At 38.3% G+C, this 26,722-nt stretch overlaps 1 long non-coding RNA gene across 1 annotated transcript; it reads right to left on the reverse strand.

Moving 5' to 3' along the window:
* Positions 1-505: 505 nt before the first annotated feature.
* LOC138149610 (uncharacterized) lies at positions 506-26,722 on the reverse strand. Its single transcript, XR_011165366.1, has 3 exons — positions 26,576-26,722; positions 26,014-26,107; positions 506-897 (listed from the first exon to the last, which is right to left on the reverse strand). It is a non-coding gene; the product is annotated as an uncharacterized lncRNA (long non-coding RNA).

Below are 26,722 nucleotides of genomic sequence, written 5' to 3' on the forward strand. Positions count from 1 at the left end.
AGTAGGAATCTGTGACCTGGGATAAGGTCAAGGGAAAAGAAGAGTAGGGAAGTAAAAATAGGTTGCATAAAATATAGATCATTTGTGTCAAGCACACTCCTCCCTCTCAACCCTCTTCATTACAAAGAGGGGGAGAGAGAGCAAGGGAGAAAAAAGCATAAAAGGACAGGATAGAGGGAAATATACAGTTAATCAAAACTATGAATGTGAATGGGATGAACTTACCTATAAAAGAGAAGAGGGTAGTAGAATGGATTTAAAAGCAAAACCTAATTATATGCTATGTATCAAAAACATTTGAAATAGAAAAACTCAAAGTTAAAATGAGGAGCTAAAGCAAATTCTGTTATGTTTTTGTAATACTGCCACCCTGTTCCCCCACCACCTGAAGGCCAGGTATATTATATGTTATTGCTCTCTTTCCCCAGAGTTCTCTGGTACCCATAAGAGGGTTTGGAGTATCTATGCTCTCTACTATTGGCTCTGGTACCCACCAATTCCTCAATTGTAAAAGTAGTGCCTTGTACCCAGTTCCATTTAGCACTAACAATCATGCTAGCTTTTACACAGAAATATTTACTTCAAAAAGTATAATCACAAATATACAAACTTATGCCCCTAACATATGATACACATAATCCTACTCTTCCCCACCCTGCCCCCCATACCACTTCATTCTCTGGGGTGGGTAAGGGGATTTGGTTCATAACTCAGTTTCTATGGAGCACAGTCCCAGTTACAAATCCAAAATCTCCTTGAGGACTGAGTTCCAGGCACCCTAGCTCCTCAAGGCTTCTGCTAAGGTGGTTGACTGCATCTCTCATTTGCAATCCTGGCTTCAAAGTTGCCATTGCTCAAATTCCTAGGTCCTATGGGGATCACCTCTGGCACCTGAAACTGAAGAGAAAAAAACAACATAGAACAAAAACAACTCCAAGTCCACTTCTCAAAGCTGGGGAAAAGAGAGGGAGCAGCAAAAGGAATATTCCTCCCCTTTCACCAATTTAGTACATGGTACTTTCTATAGGTGAACTGGGATCTTCACTTCGTGGATGCTGCCAATAAGAGAACAGGAAAAGCATAAATAGTTCAGTCTTACCAGTTTTAAAGAGGCAGACAGCCAGTCAAAGAAGGCTACCCTTTCCCACCTAGCAGGGGACCAAGAGTCCTCCATGTCAGGTAATCTGGACACTCTCTGAAGGCTCCTCAGGGTGCCTAGAATTGGGTATGCCCAGACAAGTCTGTAGTATGCTTCAGAGAAATGCAAAAAAGCAGTCACAATTATGATCTCAGACAAAGCAACAGTTAAAGTAGAGTGGATTAAAAGATATTTATATGAAAACTACATTGGACTTAATGGCACCATAGAGAATGAATTAATATCAATATTTCATATGTAGGCACTTAATAGCATAGTATTTAAATACTTACCAGAAAAGTTAATCAATTCATAGAAAAAAAAATAAGCAATTACACTGTAATGGTTGGAGCTCTCAATGTATCTTTCAAAGGCTAAGACAATACTGGCCAAAAGAAAAACAAGACAAGTCAAGGAGCTGAATAGAATTTCAGAAAAGTTAGATATGATGGATTAATCAGTGATTATTGAACAGAAAGAGAAAAGAACATAAATACTTCTTTTTTGGGACATGGAATTTTTGCAAAAATGGACTATATAGTAGGTCATAAAAACCACACAAATGCAGAAAAGCAGAGATATTAAACCACAATACAATAAAAATTACATTCAATAAAGGACTTTTGAAGAAGAGATTAAAAATTCAATTAGATACAATCCTAAAGAACTTATGGGGCAAAAATAAATCTCAAAAACAATATAAAATTTCACTAAAGAAGATGACAACAATGAGACAGCACATCAAAATTTTTAGAGTGAAGCCAAAGCAATCCTGAAAGGGAAAAATTATATTTCTAAATATTTTCATCAACAAAATAGAGAAAGAATAGGTTTTTAAAATTTGGTATGCAGCTAAAAAAGAAAAAAACAAAACTAGAACATCAACAAATTAAACACGAAAATAGAAAACCTGAAAAATTAAAAAAGACAATTAAAGAATTGAAGGCAAAAAAATTATTTGATAAATAAAATCAGAAGCTTAGAAAAGTAATTAGAACATTGGCTAGTCTGGGGTTTTTTTTTTAAAAGAAACCAAAAAGAGAACAGAACCACTTCATGTAATGGTAAGCTCCTACTTATTAGAGGTCTTCAAACAAAGACTGGGCAAACTCCTATTGAATATGCTATTGTTGGTGTTTTTGTTCTTAGATGAATTTGAAGACCTCTGAGATCACTTTCAATTCCTCAGTTCTAAGATTTTGCCCAGAGAGGTAGAGTGATCTGTGTCCAAGGTCACACAGCCATTTAGTGAACTAGAATCCAGTTATCCCAGTTTCCAAGTTAGTGCCCTTCTCTCTGGTTTGGTTTGGCTGTTGCCCTTTGTTCTTGAAGAGGACCAAAATGACATCATTATGTTAGAGTCAAGTTACAATGTGTCTGACTGTGGCTGATCAGACCAATATGAGCTCGGAATGCTCGACTACAGGTAAGGTTCACGTGCACATTTGGGGTGGATTCTCTAAATTTACACTTCTCGAGTTTCTTTTGAGCTACTTTAATTCTGCTTTGCCCATAGAGCACAGCACCTTCTCTGATGAGGGCACACCATGCTGAGTGGTCCTGTGCCACTGTCTCCCATGTCACATAATCAATTCCAAAGTTCTTAAGAGAAACCTTGAGAGTGTCCTTGTATAGTTTCTTTTGACCACCATGTGAGCACTTGTCCTGTGTGAGTTCTCCATAAAATAGTCTGTTATGTAAGCAGGTGTTAGGCATTAGAACAACATGGCCAATACATTGGAGTTGTGCTTTCTGAAGCAGAGTTTGAGTCCTTGGCAGTTTATTTTGAATAAGGACCTCAGTGTCTGGCACTTTATCCTGCCAGGTGATCTTCAGAATCTCCCCAAGACAATACAAATGGAAGAGATTCGGTTTCCTGCTCTGGCACCGGTATACTGTCCAGGTTTCAATGCATACAACAAAGAGGTCAGCATGGCAGCTCTGTAGACCTTCAGTTTGGCAGTCAGTCTAATACCTCTTCTCTCCCACACTTTCCTTTGGTGCCTCCCAAACACTGAGCTAACTCTGTCAATACACATGTCAGCCTCCTTATCAATGTGTACTTTGTGTAGGTCCTTTTCATTATCTTAGAGATGAATATTTGATAATTGATTATCTCATGACCATCTAGGAGTGCAGACTCTCAGAAAGAAATCGTATCTTTTCATCAAATTTCTCCCATGGCCACCAGGTTTGCTCAGGGACCCCAGAAAATTTAAGCTATAGAATATGAGTAGTTTAAATCAAAATGTTGTGACACTCCCCTCTACTTCAAAGTAAGTCCTAACTCCCCTCTCCTACAACTCAGGAAAGATACCAGATCCTCCACCCTGGTTAAGTAAATGAAGCCCAGGGACCTCAGCTCTCACACAAGAACTCTCCTCTCCTTCTGATTTTATGCTTTGAAAGCTAAGGTACGAGTATAATTCCTCAAATACATGAATGCACCAGAATGGGAGTAGAGGATAGACCAGAATCATAGATGCCAAAACTCTACTTATGCTGAAGGTGCTAGAGACATCTACTGGCCTATTTCAGCTATACACCTTATGACACATTGCTTGTCTAGGGAGTCAAAGAAACCCTCTATGTAATATCCCCAAAGAGAGAAAAAATCAGAGCAGGGCCAGGATGCTTACCTTAGCTCTGTGTGTAGGATATATTGGACAAGGGAAATTAGAGACAGGCTGACCTGGTAGAAGGCTAATACAGCAATAGAGATGAAAAGTAAGGAGACCCTGAAGGAGAGAGTAGGTCTGGTGGGTGGAGAGGAGGTACCGTAGAAGTAGAATATGACAAGATTTGGCAACTAATGGAAGGTGAAATGAATACCATATACCAGGAACTGTGCTAAGCAGTAGGAATACAAACACAAACATGAAACAGAAACTGTCTTCAAAAAGCTTACATTATAATAGGCAACATAGCACATATACGGGAGTCATGATCAAGGAGAAGGTTATTTGGGAATAATAAATTAACCCACAATCAGTTGACATGTCCTTTCCAAGAACAATGATAGTAGTATGATAGTTGTAAGTAATTACCAAGCTCAGACGGTGGAGAGGTGGGGGGTGAATTCAAGGGGTGGGGATGGGGGGACATGGTATGTCCAATGTGGCAGGGAAAGATGTAGCATGGTGGGTATGATGGGTGTGTGACTGGATAGTTGGAAGGCATGTAAAACGTGAAAAAGAGAAGAATTAGAGATTATTCCAAAGTTTCAAGCTTGGGTGCCCAAAAGGATAGGTAGTGGTGATAGTAATAGAAAGAAAAGAAGTTATGGAGTTAGATTTAGGAAGGAAGATTACTCTTCCCACAGAACTGTATGGCATTTCAGTGACCATAATATCAGTAACTGTCTTTTCTAGTGACTATTGTTTAATACAAGTCAAGATCCCTTAGATTTTTCTTAAAACCACCTGAAATGTGGAGGGGTCCATACATTTATGTAAAAAATTTAAGGTGAACTGAAATCTTAGGGAAATTTTAAGCTCATATAACTTAATAACTTAAAATCCCACTAAGGGTAGCAGCTAGGTGGTGCAGTGAATAGAGCACTGGCCTTGAAGTCAGAAGGACCTGAGTTCAAATGCAGTCTCATACACTTGACACTTAACTAGCTGTGTGACCTTGGTCAAGTCATTTAAGCCCAATTGCCCTGCCTCCCCCCTGCCCCAAAAAAATCTCACTAAGATTTTTGGGACACTAACTCAGGTCCTCGACTCTAATCTGGTGCCCTTTTTACCACATGACCTCTGTAATACGACCTATTGTAGAGGAAATATATAAAACTGGGCAATGGTGGGGGGGGGGAGAAATATCTTCTCCCTAGAAAAAGTAACCCGAGAAATCAAAGAAACAGAGTTCCTGGGGAGTGAAAATAGACACCTTCTCACTAGCAAGGACAGGATGAGCTTCATGGATTTCTTTCTTAAAGGAGACTTCTACTATCTTAGACATTTGCTGCCCCACCAGGATATTCCGATAAGACTAATCCACAAGAAATCTATTATCCCACTAGAAAAACCTGATCTTTGAAACTCCTGAGACCCCAACATTAACATGTTAAATCCAAGGTCAAAATATTCTCCCCCAAATCACCTCTTGCCCCAGTTATTCAACCTCCCAAATAGAGTGGCTGGGCAGCCTCACCTGATAAGATCCTTTTGCCACTGGTAATGTTACCTGAAGACTGTAAATCCCTGTGTCTATGTGTATCTTCCTTTCTGGTGCATTGTTATCTATCTGACATCTGTCTATCAACTAACTTTAATTCAACTTTTTATCTTTTTAGTCTAGTCTCCTGATTTATTGACCTCCAGTCAAATGGACTATGATGGGAAGAACTGAGCTCCAGGAAGATCTTAGGACCACTGTGTTGAGGAATTCCCCAACATTATTATGCAAGGTAGAATTTGAAAGTGTCATAAGAGATATTAGGAAGGGCTATGGCGTATCCAGGAGAGAGATCGCTTCCTTACAGGAACATCAGAAAAGGAGATAACATTTGAGCTAGGCTTTGAAGGATCAATAGGAACTGGGAAGTCTGGTCAGGGAGAGAAGACATTCCAGGTAGAGGGAATAGATCCAAGCACTAAACAGGCTCATAGACATGGAGCTAAAATCAATCTTAAGAATCATGTAGTCCAACCTCCCATCAATCAATCAATCCCAAAATCAAGCATTTTCTTGTACGTCTGCTGTGTACCAAGCACTGTACTTCGGTGCTGCGAATACAAAAACAAAAATGAAATAGCTCCTGTCCTCAAGGAGTCCAATGCAGGAAATCACTCTACAAAATCTTGGATATTTGGGGATCCAGACTTTATGTAATACTTAAAGTGACAGGTAGCTCACTGCCTCTCAAGGCAACCTGTCCTGTTGTTACACAGCCAAGACTATTAGGATACTTTCAGCTGCTATTGCCTTCCCCAAAATAGTCTACACTCCCAGTATTAACATAACACAGCACACAGTAACTGACCGTCAAATACAGAGTGACTTTGGTTTCACACAGAATTGAACGGAGCCTTAGCCCTGAGAGGTATTCAAAGTGATCTCAGGTGAAAGGGGTAGGATAACACAAATTCTGTTATACCTGTGTACCTCAATTTGGCTTAGTTATTCCACAATCAATGTGCACCTTACTTTGTTTCTAATTCTTTGCTACCATCAAAGTGCTGCTACCTATATTTTGGTGTATGTAGGGCTTTTCTTTTTGTCACTGACCTTCCTCAGGATATGTCCTCTGAATCTCTGAGTCAAAGGACATGGATGTTTTATTCTCTCTGCATAATTCTAAATTGATTTTCAGAATGGTTAGACCAATTCACGGTGCCGTCCACAGCAACGTGCCCTCCAATAATGGCACTGTTGCTGTTCGGTCACTCAGTCTTGCCCGACTCTTCATGACCCCGTGGACCATAGAATATCAATACTGTCCATGGGGTTTTCTTGGCAAAGAAACTAGAGTGCTTTGCCATTTCCTTCTGCAATGGATTAAGGCAAACAGAAGTTAAGTGACTTGCCCAGGGTCTGAGGCTGAATTTGAACTCAGGCCTTACTGACTCCAGGCCCAGTGCTCTATCCACTGAGCCACCTAGTATTTAATAAATATACACTGGACTGGGAGGCAGGAGAACTGAGTTCCAGCCCTGGTTCTGTCAGTAATTTGCTGTGTGACTAGGGTGAATCACCTTCCCATTCTGAGCTTCAATTTCCATTATGACCTGAAGGGGTTGGACCAAATGATATTTAAGGTTCCTTCTAGCTCTTTCAATCTCTGATCCATAATTATCAGATTGCTTTTTAACAGACAACTGAGATCAACACCATGAAGGTGGGATAGCACATAGGCACTTTTTGGGGGTGGGGGGAGGTGTAATATATTGCAGAGAACACTTTAAAAAATGGAGGCAGGAGAGCACTTTAAAGACACGTTTTACTAACCTTATAATTTTCTCAATGGCATACCCTGTTCCCAACAACTTTTAGCAATCCCTGTTTTGGAGCACGGATGTCCCCAAAGGGCCTCTTTTGGGAGTTGGCATCAGCCACCTGACAGGATACCACCAAGCAGAGATCTTGGGTGGGAATGATCCTACCATTCTCTTTGTGAGCCAGGCCTCAGTGATCAATCAGTCTTCCAATCTCTCCTGGACTGCCTGTCACACTCCTAATTATGGCCCTTCAGCTGCTGTGCCTCAGGCAGGAAAAAAGCTCACCCAATGTAACCTGAACCCAAGTGTAACTTGGCTGAACTATAATATGGGTCAACAATATTCTCAGGGTCAAAAGGTCTCCCTGAAATCCCATCTGTTTTAGTTCTCCTGTGGAACTAGGAAAAGTACTTTAAACTTGAGATGTCCTGTAGCATTCCTAAATGATCGGTGATGGGTAATGACACCCACCATGACCGGCTCAAAATGCCACATTTCTCAGAATTTGGATCTATACGGGTTCCAGCATCAGATTCAGGGGAAGCAAATTCAAATCAGCTGGAAACAGGTCAACCCCCTCCAGGCACAAGGGAAACAATGAAGAGTTGCCTCAAGCCTATAAAAATGTCCCACTGAGGGCTGGCTCCAGGGTTTATTAAATACCAGGCATTTCGGTCCAGTAAAAGACTAAACAAAATGTGTTTTTTCCTCTTTGAACTGATTAAATTTGCTCTGAAGAAAGGAGGGTATTATTTATACAAGACAAGCGCCTTCTGCAAGGGTTGTCCAAGGAGATTAGTCAATCTGTCTGGCCTCAGACTCTATATTTCATCTTGCAGAGCTGAAGCCCTCAGGTCATATGCCTGGACAAGAGTGCCCTAAGCTTCCCTGCAGGCAGACTCTACCAGAACTAGGATGCTTGGCTTCAGTGAAGACATCCTGGAAAAAAAAAAAAAAGGGCTTTCCCCAGTGTGTTAATGTAAGAGTCATGACCCACCTCTCTACTCCACACCAAGACTGCTCCACCAGTGTCCTAAGTGCCCATGGGATGTAAACATGGGGAAGGATTAACATGAGAGCAGATGATGTCTCTGCTTGTCTCTTTGTGGCCCTAGCATTTAACACAGTATTTAAAGTACATAGTAAGTGCATAATAAACGCTCTTTTCTTCATTTATTTGGTATGGATAATCTATTATCTAAGTAATTCTTTGTTTATTTCTGTTATTAAAATCCATGCTCTAGAGCAGAAATTCTTAACCTGGGGTCCATGAACTCAGCAGGTCTTTTTTTTTGTCATATTTTGATAACTGTATTTCAATATAATTGGTTCCTTCCCTTTGTGGTGTGGTTATTCGGTTGTTTATAGTTATGCCTGACTCTTCATGATCCTATTTTGAGTTTTCTTGGCAAAGATCCTGGAGCAGTTTGCCATTTCCTTCTCCAGCTCATTTTACAGATGAGGAAACTGAGGCAAACAGGGTTAATGACTTGTCCAGGATCACTTAGCTAATAAGTGTCGAGGCTAGATTTGAACTTGGGAAGATGAATCTTCCTGACTCTAAGCCCAACACTATTCTGTGAGCAACCTAGCTGGTCTGGTTCACTTTGCAACACTATATATTTTATTTTATGTATTTAAGACATTATTTTAAGAAAGGATCCATAAGTCTCACCAGAATGCTATACCAAATGTCTATGTCAACAACAACCAAAAAATGTTAAGAACCCCTTCTGTAGGGATGATATCTAAAAAATAAAATTAAGAGGTGAGAGAGGAATATATTGGGAGAAGGAGAAAGGGAGAATTAGAATAGGGTAAATCATCTCACATAAAGGAGGCAAAAGAAAGCTGTTACAATGGAGGGGAAGAACAGGAAGGTGAAAGGGAATGAGTCAACTCTCATTGGACTTGACTTAAGGAGGGAATAGCATACACACTCAAGTGGGTCTCTTACCCCACAGGAAAGTAGGGGTGAAGGGGATAAGGAGGGGGAGGATAGAAGGGAGGGTAGATTGGGGGAGGGGGTAGTCAGAAGCAAACACTTTTGAAAAGGGAAAGGGTCAAAGGAGAAAATAGAACAAATGGAGGGTCGAATAGGATGGAGAGAAATAAAGTTAGTCTTTCAAAATATGACTGCTATGGAAATGTTTTGCATAACTACACATATATAACCTATATTGAATTGCTTGTCTTTCCAGTAGGGGTGGTTGAGGAGGGAAGAAGGGAAAGAATCTGGAACTCAGAGTTTTAAAAACAAATGATGATAGGCGGCTAGGTGGTGCAATGAATAGAGCACCAGCCCTGGAGTCAGGAGGACCTGAGTTCAAATCCAACCTCAGACACTTAACACTTACTAGCCATGTGACCTTGGGCAAGTCACTTAACCCCAACTGCCCTGCCCTCCCTCCTCCAAAAAGCAAAAAAATAAATAAATAAAAACAAATGTTAAAAAATTGTTGTTACATGCAACCAGGAAATAAGATATACAGGCAATGGGATATAGAAATCCATCTTGCCCTACAAGAAAGTAAGGGGTAAGGGAGCTGATTGGGGGATGTAAGAGAGGGCAGACTGGGGGAAGGGGTAATCACTATGCTTACCATCTTGAGGTAGGTGAGAAATGGGGAGAAAATTTGGAACTCAAAATCTTGTAGAAATGAATGTTGAAAACTAAAAATAAATAAATTCTGAAAGAAAAATTAAAAAGAACCCTTCTGTAGTGCCTATAATTATAAGAAGTCATATATATATATATATATATATATGTGTGTGTGTGTGTGTGTGTGTGTGTGTATATATATATATATATATATATATATATATATATATATATGGCACATTAAGATTTGCTAAGTGCTTTCCTAATGCTCTAGGTATTGGTAGCATATTATTGTCTCCATTTTGCAGATGAGTAAACTGAAGGGGCAAGAGAGGTTAAGCCTAAGGTCACATGGTTGGTGTCAGGACCAGGATTCAGACCCAGGCATTCCAGTGGTTCCAAATGCAGCATGCTTTCCACTACATCATAATTCCTCTATGTAGCACAATTCAACTCAGTCCTTCCCATTCCAGAACGTAGATGTTGGAGGCCACAGAAACAGGTGAGCGAAAGCTTTCCAGAAGGCACCCAGCAAATCAACAGCAGAGCTCAGAAGAAGCTATTGGAGCATTAACCTGCCTCAGTGACCTCAGACCTCAGCTGTGGTCCCAGCCTCTGGGAAAGGACAACGATGAGAATTAGCCTGAGCCAAGTAGGATAATTGAGGCGAGTCACGCTAACAAGACAGAGACAAATCTGCAACTGATTACTAGGTTTTCTTCTCCATTAATTGTCAGAGACAAAGGGATGTTTGATCTTTAATGTTTTTCTCTCGTTAAAGCCTTCCTCTTTGCAGCACATTTTCAGGGGCTGGAGCCAGTTATTGGGAATAGGGTATGGCAATCGTTGGCCAATGAGCTAATTTCTTTCAGGTGCCCCTGTGCCAAGACGATTGTTAGCCCAAGGCCTTGTGTGGAGCCAACATCTGTTTCCCAAGTGGCATCACTGTCATGGCTGACATGGGGGTCTGGGAGAAGACATCAGCTATGGAACTTTAGAAATACAGTTCTCCCTCCCCTTCCCATCTCAGGATGTAGATGAGAGATAACTCTCAATTGTCTGAAATGAAAGCTTCATGGTAATTTTTAATATCCCTGATGCACAACTGTTTTTGGCGTGCTTCTCCCCTCCCCAGAACCATTTAGTGTGTGCTGAAGAAATACAACTCCATTTATGTTCATAGAGTGTGAAGTAGATATGGATCGACAAAGAGAGACAGAGACAGAGAGAGAGAGAGAGAGAGAGAGAGAGAGAGAGAGAGAGAGAGAGAGAGAGAGAGAGAGAGAGAGAGAGAGAGAGAGAACCTTAGTTTTAGGTCTGCCATTAACCAACTCTGAAATCTTACATGATTTGGTTCATTGTTCTAGCCCTTGGTTTCCTTACCTATAAAATAATCATAGAGTTTCAACACTGGAAAGGATATCCAGGGTCCCTTAATTCAATTTTTAGCCAAAGTACAAAACCCCTTTATAATACTACCACAAAATGATTGACAAGCATTTACTTAGAGACCTCCAATGGTATAAGAAGGTCACCTCTCTACTCTCATCTTTGAGGTACCCCAAAGAAACAGCATGGTGTAATGGACAGAGCACTTGGAATCAAGGAGGCTTGGGTTCAGATACTTGCTAGCTATGTGTGTCTCAGCAAATCACTTAATTTTTCTGTACCTCAATTTCCCCACTTGAAAAATAGTTGCTTTCCATCTCTAAATCTATAATCCTGTAATTTTAAGATAGACAAGTTAGAAGTTTTTCCTTTCATTAAATCAGCAATTGCCTTTCCATAAATTCTACTCATTGGTTCTAGTTCTGCCTTCTGAGGTCAATCAATTCAGCAAGTACCTGTTATATGTCAGGTACTGGAGATACAAAGAAAAAACTGAAATTACTTTCAAAAAAGCTTAAATTCCTGGTGGGAAGAGTGGGTACAGGGAATGCAATTTACATGTGAATAAATGAATACAAAGCATATACAAAGTAATTTCAAGATGGAGAAAGAATATTGATAATGGGGGAGAGAGGCAATCAGTGTTGGAGGAGAAACCTGAGCTGTACTTTGAAGGAAACTAAGAATTCTGTAAGGTGAAGGCAGGTGCATTGTAAGGGTGGGAGATTACTTGTGCAAAACCATGGAGGTAGGAAATGGAATGTCATGTACAGAGAATAAGTATCAAGTTAAGTTGATTGGAACAGACAGTGTGCAAATAGGAGTAATATTGAAACAAGACTAGAAAAGTAGGTGGGAGCCAGATATTAAGGGCTTTAAATTCCAGGCTAAGTTTGTATTTCCTTCTAAACATGATAGTGCATCTCTACTTTGAAATTTCTTGACTTAGAGAGTTCAGATCTTTGTTTTAGGAGTAATCATTTGGCAACTGTTTGGATGATAAATTGGAAAGGAGACGGGAAGCAGGGGAACAAAGCAGGAAACTATGACTATCATACAGGAAAGAGGTGGTGAGAACCTGAATGAGGGTAGAGGCCAAGTGATTAGGGATGAAAGGATAGATTTGAGAGATGATGAAAAGATAATGAAAAGATGACGAAAAAGATAATAAACAAGACTTAGCAAATTGATTGGATAGAAAGGCTGAGGGAGAGGGAAAAAATCTCAGGAAGACCTCAAGATTGTGAACCTGGGTGATTTTAAGATTCATAATGCCTTTAACAGAAAGAGAAGTTCAGGGGAGAACTGGATTTATGAGGGAAGATAGTGAATTCAGTTTGAAGAGAAGATAGTATATTCAAATGGAAATGAATAGTGGGGAGCTGGTCTTAAGTTGCTGAAGTTCAAGAGAGAGGTTGCAGATTGATAAATATAGACATATAGATGATAGAGATAGATAGATGATATACATATGATAGACAGATAGATGATAGGCAAAGAGATAGATGATTGATAGATACATAGACAGATAGATGATAGAGATAAAGATAGATAGAAAGACAAATATCTCAACCAATAAACATTTACTGTTGTCCAGGAATTGTAGTAAGTGTTGGGGATGCAAACAAAAGCAAAGGTCATCTCTGCCTTCAAAGAGCTTACATTGTAATGGGGAAGACAGCACATATAAATCAGTACATAGAAAAGAAATACAGAATAGAAGGAAAATAGCTTTAGAGGGGAAAGTACTAACAATGCTGAGGAGTGTGCGTGAGTGTGTGTGTGTGTGTGTGTGTGTGTGTGTGTGTGTGTAAAATCTTGGACAAGTGATTTAGATGAATATTGAACTGGACGCAGAACTGAGAGGTGGAAAGTGAGGACTGGGTCATATTATTTAAATTTGATTATTGCTGTTGTTTTTAATACTATGATCATTTCCCCTTTAAACTTGCTCCCATCATCCCTCTTTTATAAAAAAGAAAAATATTGAAGCAAAAATCAACCTAAACAGTGATTAGTTCTGACAATGGCCATATTTCCTAATTGTAACTCTTCACCTCTCTCCTAAGCATAAAAAGATGCAATTCATCATCAAGATTGGTCATCACAATTCGTCATTTTCCCATTATATACATATTGGACACAGTTCTACAATGTTAGACATACCAGAAGAGAATAAAATTAAAGTTATAAATATCAACAAAGAAGAGACATGATTATGCCTATTAGTAAACAACATGATAGTTTACTTAGAAAACTCCAGAGAGTAAATGGGGAAACTAATTTAGATGATTAGGAGTTTCAGCAAATTAACAAAATACAAAAGAAATCCACAACATCATTAGCACTCTATGCAGTACTAGCAAAAACCAGGAGGAAAAAAAGAAAATCCATTCAAAATAGCTACAAAATGCACAATATGTCTAGATGTTAACCCACAAATGCAAAGATCTAAAAATAACTGTCTTTTAGAAATTGAAGAGATTTAAGTGCCAATATAATTAATGTGACAATACTCTCTAAATTACCCTCTGTTTAGATCTAAACCCTCAAAATACCAAGGGATAGTTTATAAGAACAATCAAAATAATAGTACTCATTTGAAAAATAAAAGATCTGAAATCTGAAGGGAAATGAGAAAAAAAAGAGGAATAAAGGAGGCACAGCATTACCAGATTTAAGTCATATTATAAAGTAATACAATCTTCATCGTTTGCTTGTTTTAACTTTCATGACTTCAAGCATTCAGGTGATCTTATTGGCGACCTCATTTTCACTTTCACGTTGGCAACAGCACACAATCTTAGCACAGCAGAGAAAAAATGATGGTACCACTCAGTTTCCAAGCTTGAAAGGGGGGTTGGCATAACTGACCAGCTGGCCAGAAACATCAAGGTTGCTAATCCCATCATCAACTTCGGCCTCAAGGTAAACCATCAACTTGCTTCTGCTATGCTCCCATACTTTGAGACACTTTAAAATCTCAAACTATGCATGAAGCAAACATTGCTGAAGGATTATTTCAACTGGTGCATCCTTCACAATCTCCATCACCATCCACCAGCCATGAAGGACAGAATGTCAGAAGTGAAGTCTGATGTGAAGACCTTGACAGTCTTCCAAGAACAACTAAAGCCCAGCAACCTCCCCCTTGGGTTTCAGAGGGCAGCCAAGGCATGGAGGTTTACAGCAGTATGGGATGCAATACAACAGCCTCACAACACCATCTGGCATGGTGGAAGCTAAGATAAGATTTTAAAAAGCTTTAGTTTTAAGAATTATATTTGTCATACAGTATTTATGGTATAGATTTCATGTATTATTAAAAGTTAATATCTGAAATCAATAACTTTTTAAAATTGATATGTGACCACAAAAAAGTCACAAATATCTAGTGAATTACTAGTGAGAAAAAATGCTTTGCATTTTACCAATTTGTTTGTATACTGCATTTTATGGGTTATTTCGTGGTTACTATGTTAGGAAAAGTACATATTTTAATCTGAATTAATGTTTTATTATAAAGAATTATATGGAGAAAAGTGTATTTTCAACAATCTCCAGCAAAAGATCGTAGTTTTGGTGAGCACAGGAACCTAATCCCCTCTTTCCCATAGGTTCAATGTATCAACATTCATGTTTCTTACTTCCATGCCATTTTCTAGGAGCATTACCACTGTAAGAGTTGAATATTGACTATAGTGATTTGATCTATTTAGTACTGTAGATAGACAATGGGGCTATAATTTGGTTCAAATTTACTGGAAAACAATTTGGCATTATGGGAGTAAAGTGACTAAATAATTCATATTCTCCAACTCATTGGTCTCACTAACAGTGACATACACAAAGGAAGTCAAGATTGGGGTGGGGGAGTCAGGAAGAGGGGGAGAGTCTAATTTGTACCAAAATATTCACAGCAGGACTTTTTGTGGTAGTAAATAACTGGGCACAAAGTAGATGCCAGCTGATAAGAGAATGACTAGACAAGTTGTGGGAAATGTAGTAAAGAAATACAAGTGGATATAATTATGCAGTAAGAAATGATAAATATAAGGAATTCAGAGACATATAGGAAGATTTATATTAATGCAAAAAGAAACAAGCAGTACCAAAAGGAAAAAGTGACTACAATAGTGGGAGTAAAAATATCACTAAGAGGAAATCAAATTCTGACTAATTAAAAATTCAAGAATCATCCTTTAAGAACAGGTAATAAAACACTTCCCTTCTTTCAACTAAGATATGGGAGACTACAAGAACAGAATATTATATATATATATATATATATTCAAAATTAATCACTCTATTAGTTATTTGGGTTTAACTAATTTTCTTTCTTACAAAAACAAGAATTCATGGAATTGGGGATTGAAGTAGATGGTTTACAGAAATAACTGTGATATGAAATCAAAAGGCTTCACTAAAACTTACTTTTAGAAGACTATTCCAAGTTTGACTGACTTTTGCACTATTTTTTGTTTATAGTTCTGTAAAAATTTTGTACATTGTTCTCTTTCTGATTATTCTCTAACAGTTTTAACAGGTGTTTCCATGTTTCTTTGAATCCCTTTTAGCTGTTATTTCTAATGATACAATAATATTTAATTATACTCATATGCCACAATTTGTTTAGCCATTCTTCAATCTATGTACACCTACTTTGTCTTCAGTTGTTTTTTTTTCCCTTCCACAAAAATTGCTACTATAAATTGGAATGGTAATAGTTTTTGTATGCTTTAGCTTTTAATATAGTTAATTATATTGTTTTCCTAAATTTGAATCCTCCTTGTATCCATGGCATAAATTCCACTCAATCATAATGATTCCTTGGAAAAATCATTGTAGTCTGACAGCTTTTGTTCAATATTTTTGAGTTAGTATTTATTGGTGATATTGGCCTATAGTTTTCTTTCTGTGTTTTATCTTTTCTTGGTTTAGGTGTTAGGACTATATTTATCTTATAAAAAGGTTCTGTAAGGGTACTTTTTTCTCAACTTTTGAGAATAATTTCTGAATTATGAGGACTAAATGTTCTTTAAAAGTTTGATATAATTTTCCTGTGAATCTATCAGGAGCATAGGTTTTATCCTTTGGTAGTTCCTTTTCAATTAAATGTGTTTTCTTCTCTGTGATTAGGTTATTTTAAGATCTTTATCTGGTCTTTTGGTAGTCTGAGTATTTTATATTTTCGAAGATATCCCTCTATTTCTTTGTGTTCACAGTTTTGTTAGCATATAACCGTATAATATATTTTCATTATTCTTTATCTCTTCTAGCTTTATTGTGATTTCACCTTGCTTATTTGATATTTGAAGCTTTGATTTTTCTGCTCCCTTCTTTTTAATTAGATTAGCTAAGGGTTGATCAATTTTATTAGTCTTTTCAAGCAGCTAGCTTTTAGTTTAATATATCATTCTATGGTCTTTTTGTTTCCAATTTATCTATTTCCCCTCTAGTTTTTAATACCTCCCCTTAGATTTGTCTATTTGTTAGATTTCTAATTTTAAAAAATACATATATTCAGTGTATAAATCCTTTCTTTTTCTATTTTGTTAATGTTTCTTTTGTAGTGATGTAATTTTTCCCCTGAGTACTGCTTTAACTGCATCTCAGACATTTTGGTAAACTGTTTCAGTCTTATAATTTTTTCTACACATTATTGTTTCTATGATTTGTGTTTTGACCTGTTCATCATTTAGGATTTTATTATTAAATGTTTATTTTGGTCTCTATCTTTTATGATCCCTTCACTGATTATTTTTATTAAGGTGTGCTAAAGATGTATTAACTATTTCTGCTCTTTTATATTTGTTTACATTAACTCTATGCCCTAGTACATTATAAATTTTTGTAAAAGTTCACTGTGGTGTTGAGATATTATGCATATTCTTTTGCAATTCCATTTAGAAGATTCCATTTAACTATTTTCTCCAGTAATTTTTTTAGTTTCACTTTTTCCCTTTTGTTTATCTTTCTGTTAGACTTATCTAAAACTGAGAGAGGGATATTGAAGTCCACTATCATTGGTGCAGAGGCAGCTAGATGAATCAGTGGCCTGGAGTCAGGAATACCTCTGTTCAAATCTGGCTTGAGAGACTAGTTGTGTGACTCTGGACAAGTCACTTAACCTGTTTACCTTAATCCACTGGTGACAGAAATGATAAACTGCTTTGGTATCTTTTCCAAGAAAATCTTATGGACAATTTGGTCCACAAGGTCACAAAGAGTTGGACATGACTGGATAAACAACAAGTTGTGTTATTGTCTATGTCTTCTTGTAGTTCAGTTAATGTTTCCTTTATGAATTTAGATGTTTAAGGCATTTGGAGAGTATTGGTTCATTACTGATCTTGGTTTGTTTTTGACAGCTCCTTTCACAAAATGTATTCTCTTTGTTTACCCCTATTTATTTTTTGAATGTTTATATTTGCTTTATCAGATAGCATGATTCTAACTCCTGCTTTTTTGCATTCACTTGATGCATAGTAAAAAAATTTTCCCATGCCCTCAGTTTAGTTTTGTCCTTGTTTTTTAAATGTTTCTTGTAAACAATAAAATTGGGTTTTGTTTCCTTTTCCAATCTGTCACTATTTTTTGTTTTACTGGATTACTTAATAAATTCACATTTAAAGTTATGAGAGGTTAATATTTTCTTCCATCTGTCTCTAATATTGGGGTTTTTTTCAGTTAATAATTTTCCCCATCTTCTGCTGTAAATATACCATTATGTTTCTTCAATTACTTTACCTTAATATTTTTTTAAGGTGACCCTATTCCCACTGGCTCTCATTTGGTGTTTCTCCCTTCTCTTTGAGGTTTTGCTTATTCCTTTCTCCTGGTTTTATATGAGTATATAATTCTTCCCCTCCTTCCCCTTTTTCCCCCCTTAGTCAAGTAAATGCCCTCTTCCTCTCCACCGCTCCAACTAGTCCTGTTCATTAGTTAATTTTGTGTCCATTCTAAAAAGGATTTCTTTTACTCTCCTCATTATCTATCCTTTGTTTCTGTCTCTCCTAGACTTTCATTTTCTTATTCATGACATCTATATTTATCCATTCTCTGTCTATTCTCAGCAATCAAAACTTCCAATATATCCATTCTAGGCTCTCCTTTCTAGGCAGTTTCTGTCACTGCCCGGCAGCTCTTGCCCTGTAGATTCCCCTTCTCCATTGTGCCTCATTTCCAGACTATTGCCAAATATTTCAAGTGTCAGAGAGGACATTGCAGAGCCCTACTCCGACCAAGTCCCCAGCCACAACCCCTGATTATGCAGGGGATTTATGCACTACTAATCTATACCTTCCGCTAGTTACCTTTTCCTCTATTTGCCTCAAATTCACCCTGGGTCCATTTCCTCCTGCTTCCCCAATGCCAGTTGCCCCCAGGAGTTCTAACTCTACCTCCCACCCCCACCCCATTCAGTAGCATTAAATCTCCCAGGTGTAATGCCATGCACAAGCAGCTTTCCAGAAGAATGCTACTGTAAACAGCTTTTAAGGTTCTGATTACACAGTATAGTGATCACTCTATTCATTTCATAACAAATCAAAGCAAAACTTTCACAGAAAATCAAGGTACAGCATTCACAATATTACAACTTATCAAAGAAAATCACAATAATATTCACAACATATTCTCAAAGTACAATAGTCAAAGTCTTCCAATCATGGGGCAACTAAGTTAACTCAATCAGTCACTTATCAGTAGTCTCAAAGTACAAAGTCTTCCACTCATTGGGCACACTTGATTAACTCAATCAGTCATTTGTTCATCAATCAATTACTAAGAATCATACAAAAATCCCTCTACCCCTAGGTCACTAGTAAACTACAATTTCATCATTACTCAGCACCTAGGGAGAGGTCTTTTCATCTTGACTTGGGCCTGGTTCTCAGATTCCTTGGATCCCCTTCCATGGTCCCAGATTCTGACTGAATTCACCTGCCTGTCACCTGGATACAATGGCAGAAAACTCCCAGTTCCTTGTGCAGCTCTCTGGGTAGGTCCTGCTCCACACTGAAGTTCACAGGGTCTTGTCCATGTCAGATCCGTCACAATTTCTGCTCCAGGGAATTCAAGGCTGAACCAAGCCACAAACAAATAAAGTCTTAGCATCCTAGTCATGCTTCCTCAGTCACCTGGGCTCCTGGCTCCAGATTCCAAGCTCCTGGCTCCTGGGATCCTGTTCAGAAGAAGCTCCACCACCACAAGTTCTCAGGAAATTCTGGCTCAGTTCTCCATTCTTCTGTAGCTGCTCTGCCTACCAGATCCTGGTCTCAAGAAAATTCTGACTCTGCTTCTCTGTGGCTTTTCTTATATGCACACAGCATTAGCTTCCTGTTTCAGCCAATCCCTTCCTGTTACATCAGTAACAGGAGACAGGAGTTCATACCTTCTGTTTCCCCAACAGAGGCTTGATCAGTTACTAAGTGTTAAGTATCTGCTACTTTTGCCAACACAAAAGGGATCTTCAAATTCAAAATTACATTACTATCACACCAGGGCATACCCATCCAAGGTTGTCACCTCCCTTCACAGAACATCTCTTCTCACCTTTAGGAGTATTTATCAGTGGTACCCTCTTCCACCACCAAAGAAAGGCCTCTTTCCTTTCCTCTTCTTTTCAATCCTCCCTCCCCCACCTCCTCCCCACCCACTCTCCTTCAGCTTCTTCTCTTGATGAAAGGAAGAGTCACCTTCCTCTCATCACTAGCCCTTGATTTGACTCAGACAAATGCACTTAAGTATGTTTTGAGGTGTTTTGTTCTTTAAAGTTAAGTATATGATGTTTTAAACATAAAAGGAACACTTTGTGAGATCAAACAACTAGAAACTAAGGGAGTACCCATCCATTTCATAAGGACCGAACAGATTATGACACACAAATAGAGTGGGATATTATTGCACCTTAAGAAAAGATGAACATCAAGAAATTAATACAAACATGAGAGGATTTGTTTGAACTGATACAAAATGAAGCAAGCAGAACCAGTAGAATATGCGCAATGATTAAAATAATTTAAACTAAAGAAATATTAAAAGGCAACCAAACAGATTCATTGCAATGACAAACCTAGGCTCCAGGTAATGATGGGGTGCTTGGGGTGTCTATGTTTGTAACATGTTTGTAAAATAAATTTGTAAAACCAGTTTGTAACATCACATTTCCCACCCCCCCCCCCAGCCTCAGAGCATTAACTCTGCCCCTTCTCCCTGCCAGCACTCTGTCTAGCAACAATTCATGAACTGTTTATTTCCCCCTTGTATAATGGCCAGCTGCATCTATGAATCCTTCAATGCACTATCTGTAAGTTAACTGCTCAGCCAATTAGGCACATCCTGAACTCCCGTTAGCCTTGGTTCCCAATATCCATCTTGTCAAACATGACACTGATGGGTGGCAGACTAGGCACTTCTCAGTCAGCCCTGGATGCTAGCTGACTTAGTGACAAGTCATTTAGGTTTTAAGCCTAAAACCACACCTCCAGGTAGCCCCCTCTTAGGCTATTTCCCAGTGAATTATGGGCAATACACCTGCGCAGTTGATATTAAAAGTGCATGTTCCTTTAAGCACTGACCACTCCTTAATTCCTCCCTAATCCCACCCTTACTCGCCTAGTTAGCATAATTGGCATCTGATTTACTATCCTAACTCTTTATAAACTATACCTCTGACTTCTTTAAGTTTGCATGTTCCCTAAGACCGCTGTATGGTGTAACAATAAACTTTTACAATCCTGACTTAAAAGATTGCTTGGGTCCCATTAATTCATTCCAGACTGCCCACTCAGGAACTCTGGTCATTGGAGCCCCTGTAACACCTATCACCACCCTCATCAGTAATAGAGTGCATTTCTCTCCTTTAGGCAAAGAGCTAGGGGACTCTAGGAGCAAAATTCTGTCTACCCTGTTGGACATTCTCTATTTATTGATCATAGGGTCTTAGATCTGGAGCTAGATCCTACATACAAGTTTGGACTTTAGAGGTTATCTAATCCAACTTCCTGATTTTACAGATGAGGAAGCTGTGGCCCACAGAGTCTAAATGACTTGTCCAAGGTCACATAGTGACAGGGCCAGAATTTAAACTTAGGTCTTTTCACTCCAAGTTCAACACTTTATTTTGTTTTTTACTTTTATTTAAACTTAGCAAGTTCCCAAAATAACTCATTATCTTTCCCACTAAACCTACCTCCTTTTCTGAATTTCCCTCTTTCTGGGATCCTCAGTGTCATATTCAACTCTCCAGTCTCACTCCTCCCACATACACAGTCAGTTATCAAATCTTGTCATTCCTGTCTCTATGACATCTCTAGTATCTGCCCTTTCTTTACCGACAATGCCACGATACTAGCCTTATTACTTGTCTGAATCACTCCAAAATTCTTGTAATTAGTCTTCCTGTCTCAAGCTTCTCTTTACTCCAATCAAGCCACCAAAGTAGTTTTCCTAAAGTGCAGGCCTGATCCTGTCATAAGCCCCCTTCAATAAACTATTGTGACTCTATATGACTTCTAGTACTAAATATCCTGTTTGACATTTAAGACTCTTTACAACCTAACTCCATCCTACCTTTCCAGTTTCATTATGCATTACTGTTTGTCACATAAATATCTCAGCCATCCTGACTTTGGTATTGTTCACCAAAGATACAGTATCTCCTCTCTCTGTTCCCAAGCACTAGCTCTTTCCTTCATGCCTGGGATGCTCTCCCTCCTCACATCTGGGAATCCCTGGTTTTCTCCAAGACCCAGTTCAAACAAAATTCTCTGCAGGAATTCTGGCCTAGCCCTGCCAGGGCTAGTGCCTTCCCCTATTGTATCACTTGAACCTTCTATCACTTTTATAAATGATTTTTGTATATGTACGTATTTTTTCCCATTAGAAGATAAGATCCTTGAAAAGATGAACTGTTTCATGTTTATATCTCCAGTGCCCAATACATAACAGGCAGTAAATAAATGCTTGATTGTTTTTCTTTGATATAAATGACTATGGTATGAAAAAGGGCATCCGTAAAATTTCTCAAAAAATAGTAATTAATGACAATTACTATATACAAATTCATAAAATCTAAATTGTTTGGTGTATCTCTATATCATGGACAGTTAGGTGGCATGATAGATAGAACATTGGGCCTGGAATAAGAAGGACCTGGGTTCAAATCCAGCCTCAGACACTTATTAGCTGTATGATCCTGGGCAAGTCACAACTTTGTTGGCCTCACTTGCACATCTATCAAATGAGTTGGAGAAAGAAATGGCAAACCACTCCAACATCTTTGTCAAGAACTGAAAAGACTCAACAACAAAAATCTCCATATCAGTCTTAGACCTCTTCCCCTTTTCTTCCTCATTGTAATCAAGTTCATAAACAAAGTTTCATTTGTAGAACCTCCTGACCCTTCCATGCTTCCCTTCTATATCTCACTAGGGTGTTTGGAGCATCAAAAGCGATAGTCTTGATTTGAGTAACAAAGTGGATAATGGATGGGGCAGTTTTTTCTAAGCTATAAAGATGGATATTTAACTTGATGACAGGTTTTAAGAGGTGTCTTCATATATTTGAAAGGTTACACCAATTTTGGCATAGCTGAACAAGTTCTGGTATATGATTGTGATAATGTAATTGTGTTTTAAGAAATGATGAGCAGGACAGTTTCAGAAAAGTTGGGGAAAACCTATATGAACTGATGCAAAGTGAAGTGAGCAGAGCCAGAAGAACACTGTACACAGTAAGAGCAATACTGTACAATGATCAGCTGTGAATGACTTAGCTATTCTCATTAATACAATGATCCAAGAGTTCCAATGGACTTATAGTGAAAAATGCTATCCACCTCCAGAGAAAGAACTGATGGGAGTCTGAATGTAGATCAAAGGTAGTAAGTGTCTATGGCCAGATTTAAATTCAGGTCTTCCTGACTCCAGACCCAGTGTTCTATCTACCATGCCACCTAGCTGCCACCTAGATAGAGTGAAAGTATCTAAGCAGGCTGGGAGACTGAGAAACCACACAAACACACAAATACACACACACACACACACACACACACAGAAAACCAATCAATCAACGTTGATTGAGGAAAACTTTCATATCTGTTGTAGTGCCAGGATGACTAGCTGGTGTTTTAAGCAGTGGTGATGGAAAAAGTCATCATGCAAGATATGCCAAGAAATGTCTCCAGGTAGGTAAATCATGCATACAAAGGAATTAAGAAAGACTTGTCAATGCTAAGAAAATCACAAGATCAAATAAAATAATATCTTAAAGAAAACTAAAAATTGGATGAAAAATTGAGTTCAGAGATAGGGAAGAGAAGTGAATTAAGAAAATGTCTAATGTGGAGAATACAAAAGGAAAAACTCTAAGAAATCCAAACATTATATTGTCAGACAGGAAAGATAAAATAATTAGTGCTTTTTTAATGCACTCTCAGTTCCAGTTAGGCAGGCAGTCAAAACTATTTCTTATTCACTCAGTAAGCAGACCAGAGCTAACACCTACATATGTTCTGAAATCTGGAGGGGATTTTATTAGAACACACTGAGCATGCTCAAAAGGATTGGGTTCCTTTGCTAGTTCCGGTTCCCTGATACAGTAGAAATAACAAATAGCTCACTTTCTACAGTGGAATAATTAAATAGAATGTCTTGTGAGGAATTGAGATCCTCATCACTGTAAGTCTTCAAGCAGAGGCAATAAGACCACTTGTCAGGAATGCTATGGTTACGAATTATGCATCACATGACAACTACTCACATAGTTTGAGTCCCCGAAGAAAACCTTAAGTTTTGCAAATCTTAATCCACAACAACCCTGTTAGATACCATTATGTGTGTGAGTACAATTATGATTATCCTCATTTTACAGATGAGAAAGCTAAGTGTTAGAGAGGCCGAGTGGCTTACTCACATGTCACATAGCAAGTGGTAGAGCAGAAAATTGAATGGTCTCCTCTTTCCAGAAAGCATTCTTAGTTAGAATAGATGAAGTCTGAGATTTTTTTTCTCTACCTTGAAAGTCTGTGATACAGAAACATCTCACAGTTCAAAGTCAGCTTGACTTTCCTTTAATCTCTTTCTCTTTTTTTTTTTTGTTGTTATTCTCTGTTTCCTGATATTGACATGAATAATTGAGAGTTGATCACATCGTGCTTAATTCTTGGAATTAAGGGAGGAAGATCAGCTGGGTGTTTTATGGATATATCTTGCTGGTAAGCTTTAATAAAACGTATTCACTAATTCAATTAAATCTAATGAAATTTTATTAGATATCTACTATGTCCAAGACAATATGCTTGGATCTAGGGATACAAAAACTGATAAAACACAGGACTTTCTTTCAAGAAGTTTATAATATATAAGGGGAGGGACAAGTATGCAAATAATTATGATACAAAAGAGAGTTTTATTAAGGACAAAGAAAAATCCAGGCAAACACTATGAGCAATTTGGAGAAGAAGAAAGAGTACTTTTACCTGAGAATGATCAAGAAAAGTTTCAGGGGCAGCTGGTTGGCGCAGTGAATAGATCACTGGCCCTGGAGTCAGGAGGACCTGAGTTCAAATCAGGCCTCAGACACTTAACACTTACTAGCCATGTGACCTTGGTCAAGTCACTTAACTCCAATTGACCAGCCTTCCCCCCTCCAAAAAAAAAAAAAAGATTTCACTGAGGGTGTGACAACTGTGTTAAAGCAAAGGAGGGACCTCATCCTTTGGAGATGGAAGGAACCATTCTAGGAATGAAGAATGGCATGAGCAAGAAATGGACACAGGAGAGAACAAAATGAGAATGAGAGAGAAAGTAGTTTGGTTTTGCCGTAACATAGAATGTATAAAGGGGAGTAAGTAGTATGAGCTAAAGGTGGACAAGTATGATGGAGTCAAGTTGTGAAGGGTCTTGAGAGGATTAGGCATTTATATTTTATTTAGCAGACAATGGGAAGATATGGAAGGTTTTTTTGTTTGTTTGTTTTGCTTTTTTGCAAGCAGTTGGGGTTAAGTGACTTGCCCAAGGTCACACAGCTAATAAGTGTTAAGTGTCTGAGGCCATATTTGAACTCAGGTCCTCCTGACTCCAGGGCCAGTGCTCTATTCATTGTGCCACCTAGCTGCCTGACATGAAAGTTTTTTAAGTAGAGGAAATATAATAGGTACCCTGGCCATAGAGTTGGAAGATCTAAGCTTTAATCCCAACTTCAATACTTAGTAGTTTTGTAACTTTGGGCAAATTAAATAAATTCTCTGAGCCTCAGTTTCACCATCTACAAAATAGAGATTATAATACATACATGACCTATAGCATAGCAACATAGCATCTTAGAGCTAGCAGGGATATTAATGATTATCTCATCTTGTATATTTATAATAAGAAACTGAGACTCAGAGACATTGTGACCTCCCTTTCCAAAGGTAAAGTGCCCTGCAGTTTATAGCTCTAAAACTTAATGAAACATAATCCACCTTCCAATTTCCACCCCTTATCCATTTCAATTAATGACTAGTTTGGTTATTTTCATCTTAGACCTGATTGCCAGACATCTTTAAGTTGTCGTGATGATTTTTTTTGGACTGTTCATATCTTGTTTAAAACAAGTCTAGGTCAAGGTGACGTTTTCTTGTCTTTTCAAGTTGTACTTGTAAGAAACCAATGCCAGTGATTTTTTTTTATCCAAGGAAGTTTCCCATCTATACCTTAATCCCCAAATTTATCTAAGAAGAAAAGTGATTTAAAAAAATATGAAAGCATTATATAAGGATGATGCTATCAGATTGATAGATTGGAAAGAAAACTCAAGAACAGTGACAAAAATAACTGAAGGGGAATCATAGGATTAGAGCTGAAAGTGACCTTGATGGTCATCTATCCCACCCCTCTCATTTTACATTTCCTCAGTATGAAGAAACTGAGGCCAAGAGAAAGTAGATGACTTACCTAAAGCCACACAGGTAGTAAGTGGCAGAACCAGGGTCTGAACTCATCTTATAGCTTCAGGTTCATGCTTTCTCCATTGTGCTGATCCTTAAACCTAAGGTAGAAAGACCAGCTATAAGTCAAATACAATCATCTATGACAGTCAATGTGCATAATGGAGAGAGAGGTGATCATAGAGCCAGGAAGGCCCAAGTTCAAGATCTACTTCTGACACCTATTGGCCAGGTAACCTTAAACAAATCACTTAATCTTTCAGTGCCCTAGGCAACTAACTCTAAGATTATAAGTCACAGAGAAGATGTGACCGATACTGTTGGAGATTCCTTATCCAAGAGCTCCCTCTATAAATGAAATCACATGTCCTATCCTACAATGGTCTAGGTGAGAGGAGACTATGCCTCTTCTCTAGTTCTGCATGGTTGATACTGCTGAAGGAGACCAGAGTTAAGAGAATGTTGTTATTGGAAGAGGGGAAAAGGACACAACAGACAAATGTGTTCTATATCAGGCATGGCGAGCTTTGGACTTCAGGTGAGTGTGAAAGGGGAATATGAAAAGTCACCCAGAAATTTCTCCATGCCCCAAGTCAGGAGAGAAAGGGGAAAGTCAAGACTCCATTTGTTGAGCGTACCAGATGCCCCGCCTCATTTAGGTAAGATGTTCAGTTCTGATTTGTTCCATTTTAAGTGATGTATGGAAACCACATTTG

The sequence above is a fragment of the Petaurus breviceps genome, unplaced genomic scaffold, assembly GCF_028583685.1.
Source record: "Petaurus breviceps papuanus isolate PSGF00001 unplaced genomic scaffold, PetGlider_PUasm1.0 90847, whole genome shotgun sequence".
NCBI classification, from domain to species: Eukaryota; Metazoa; Chordata; class Mammalia; order Diprotodontia; family Petauridae; genus Petaurus; species Petaurus breviceps.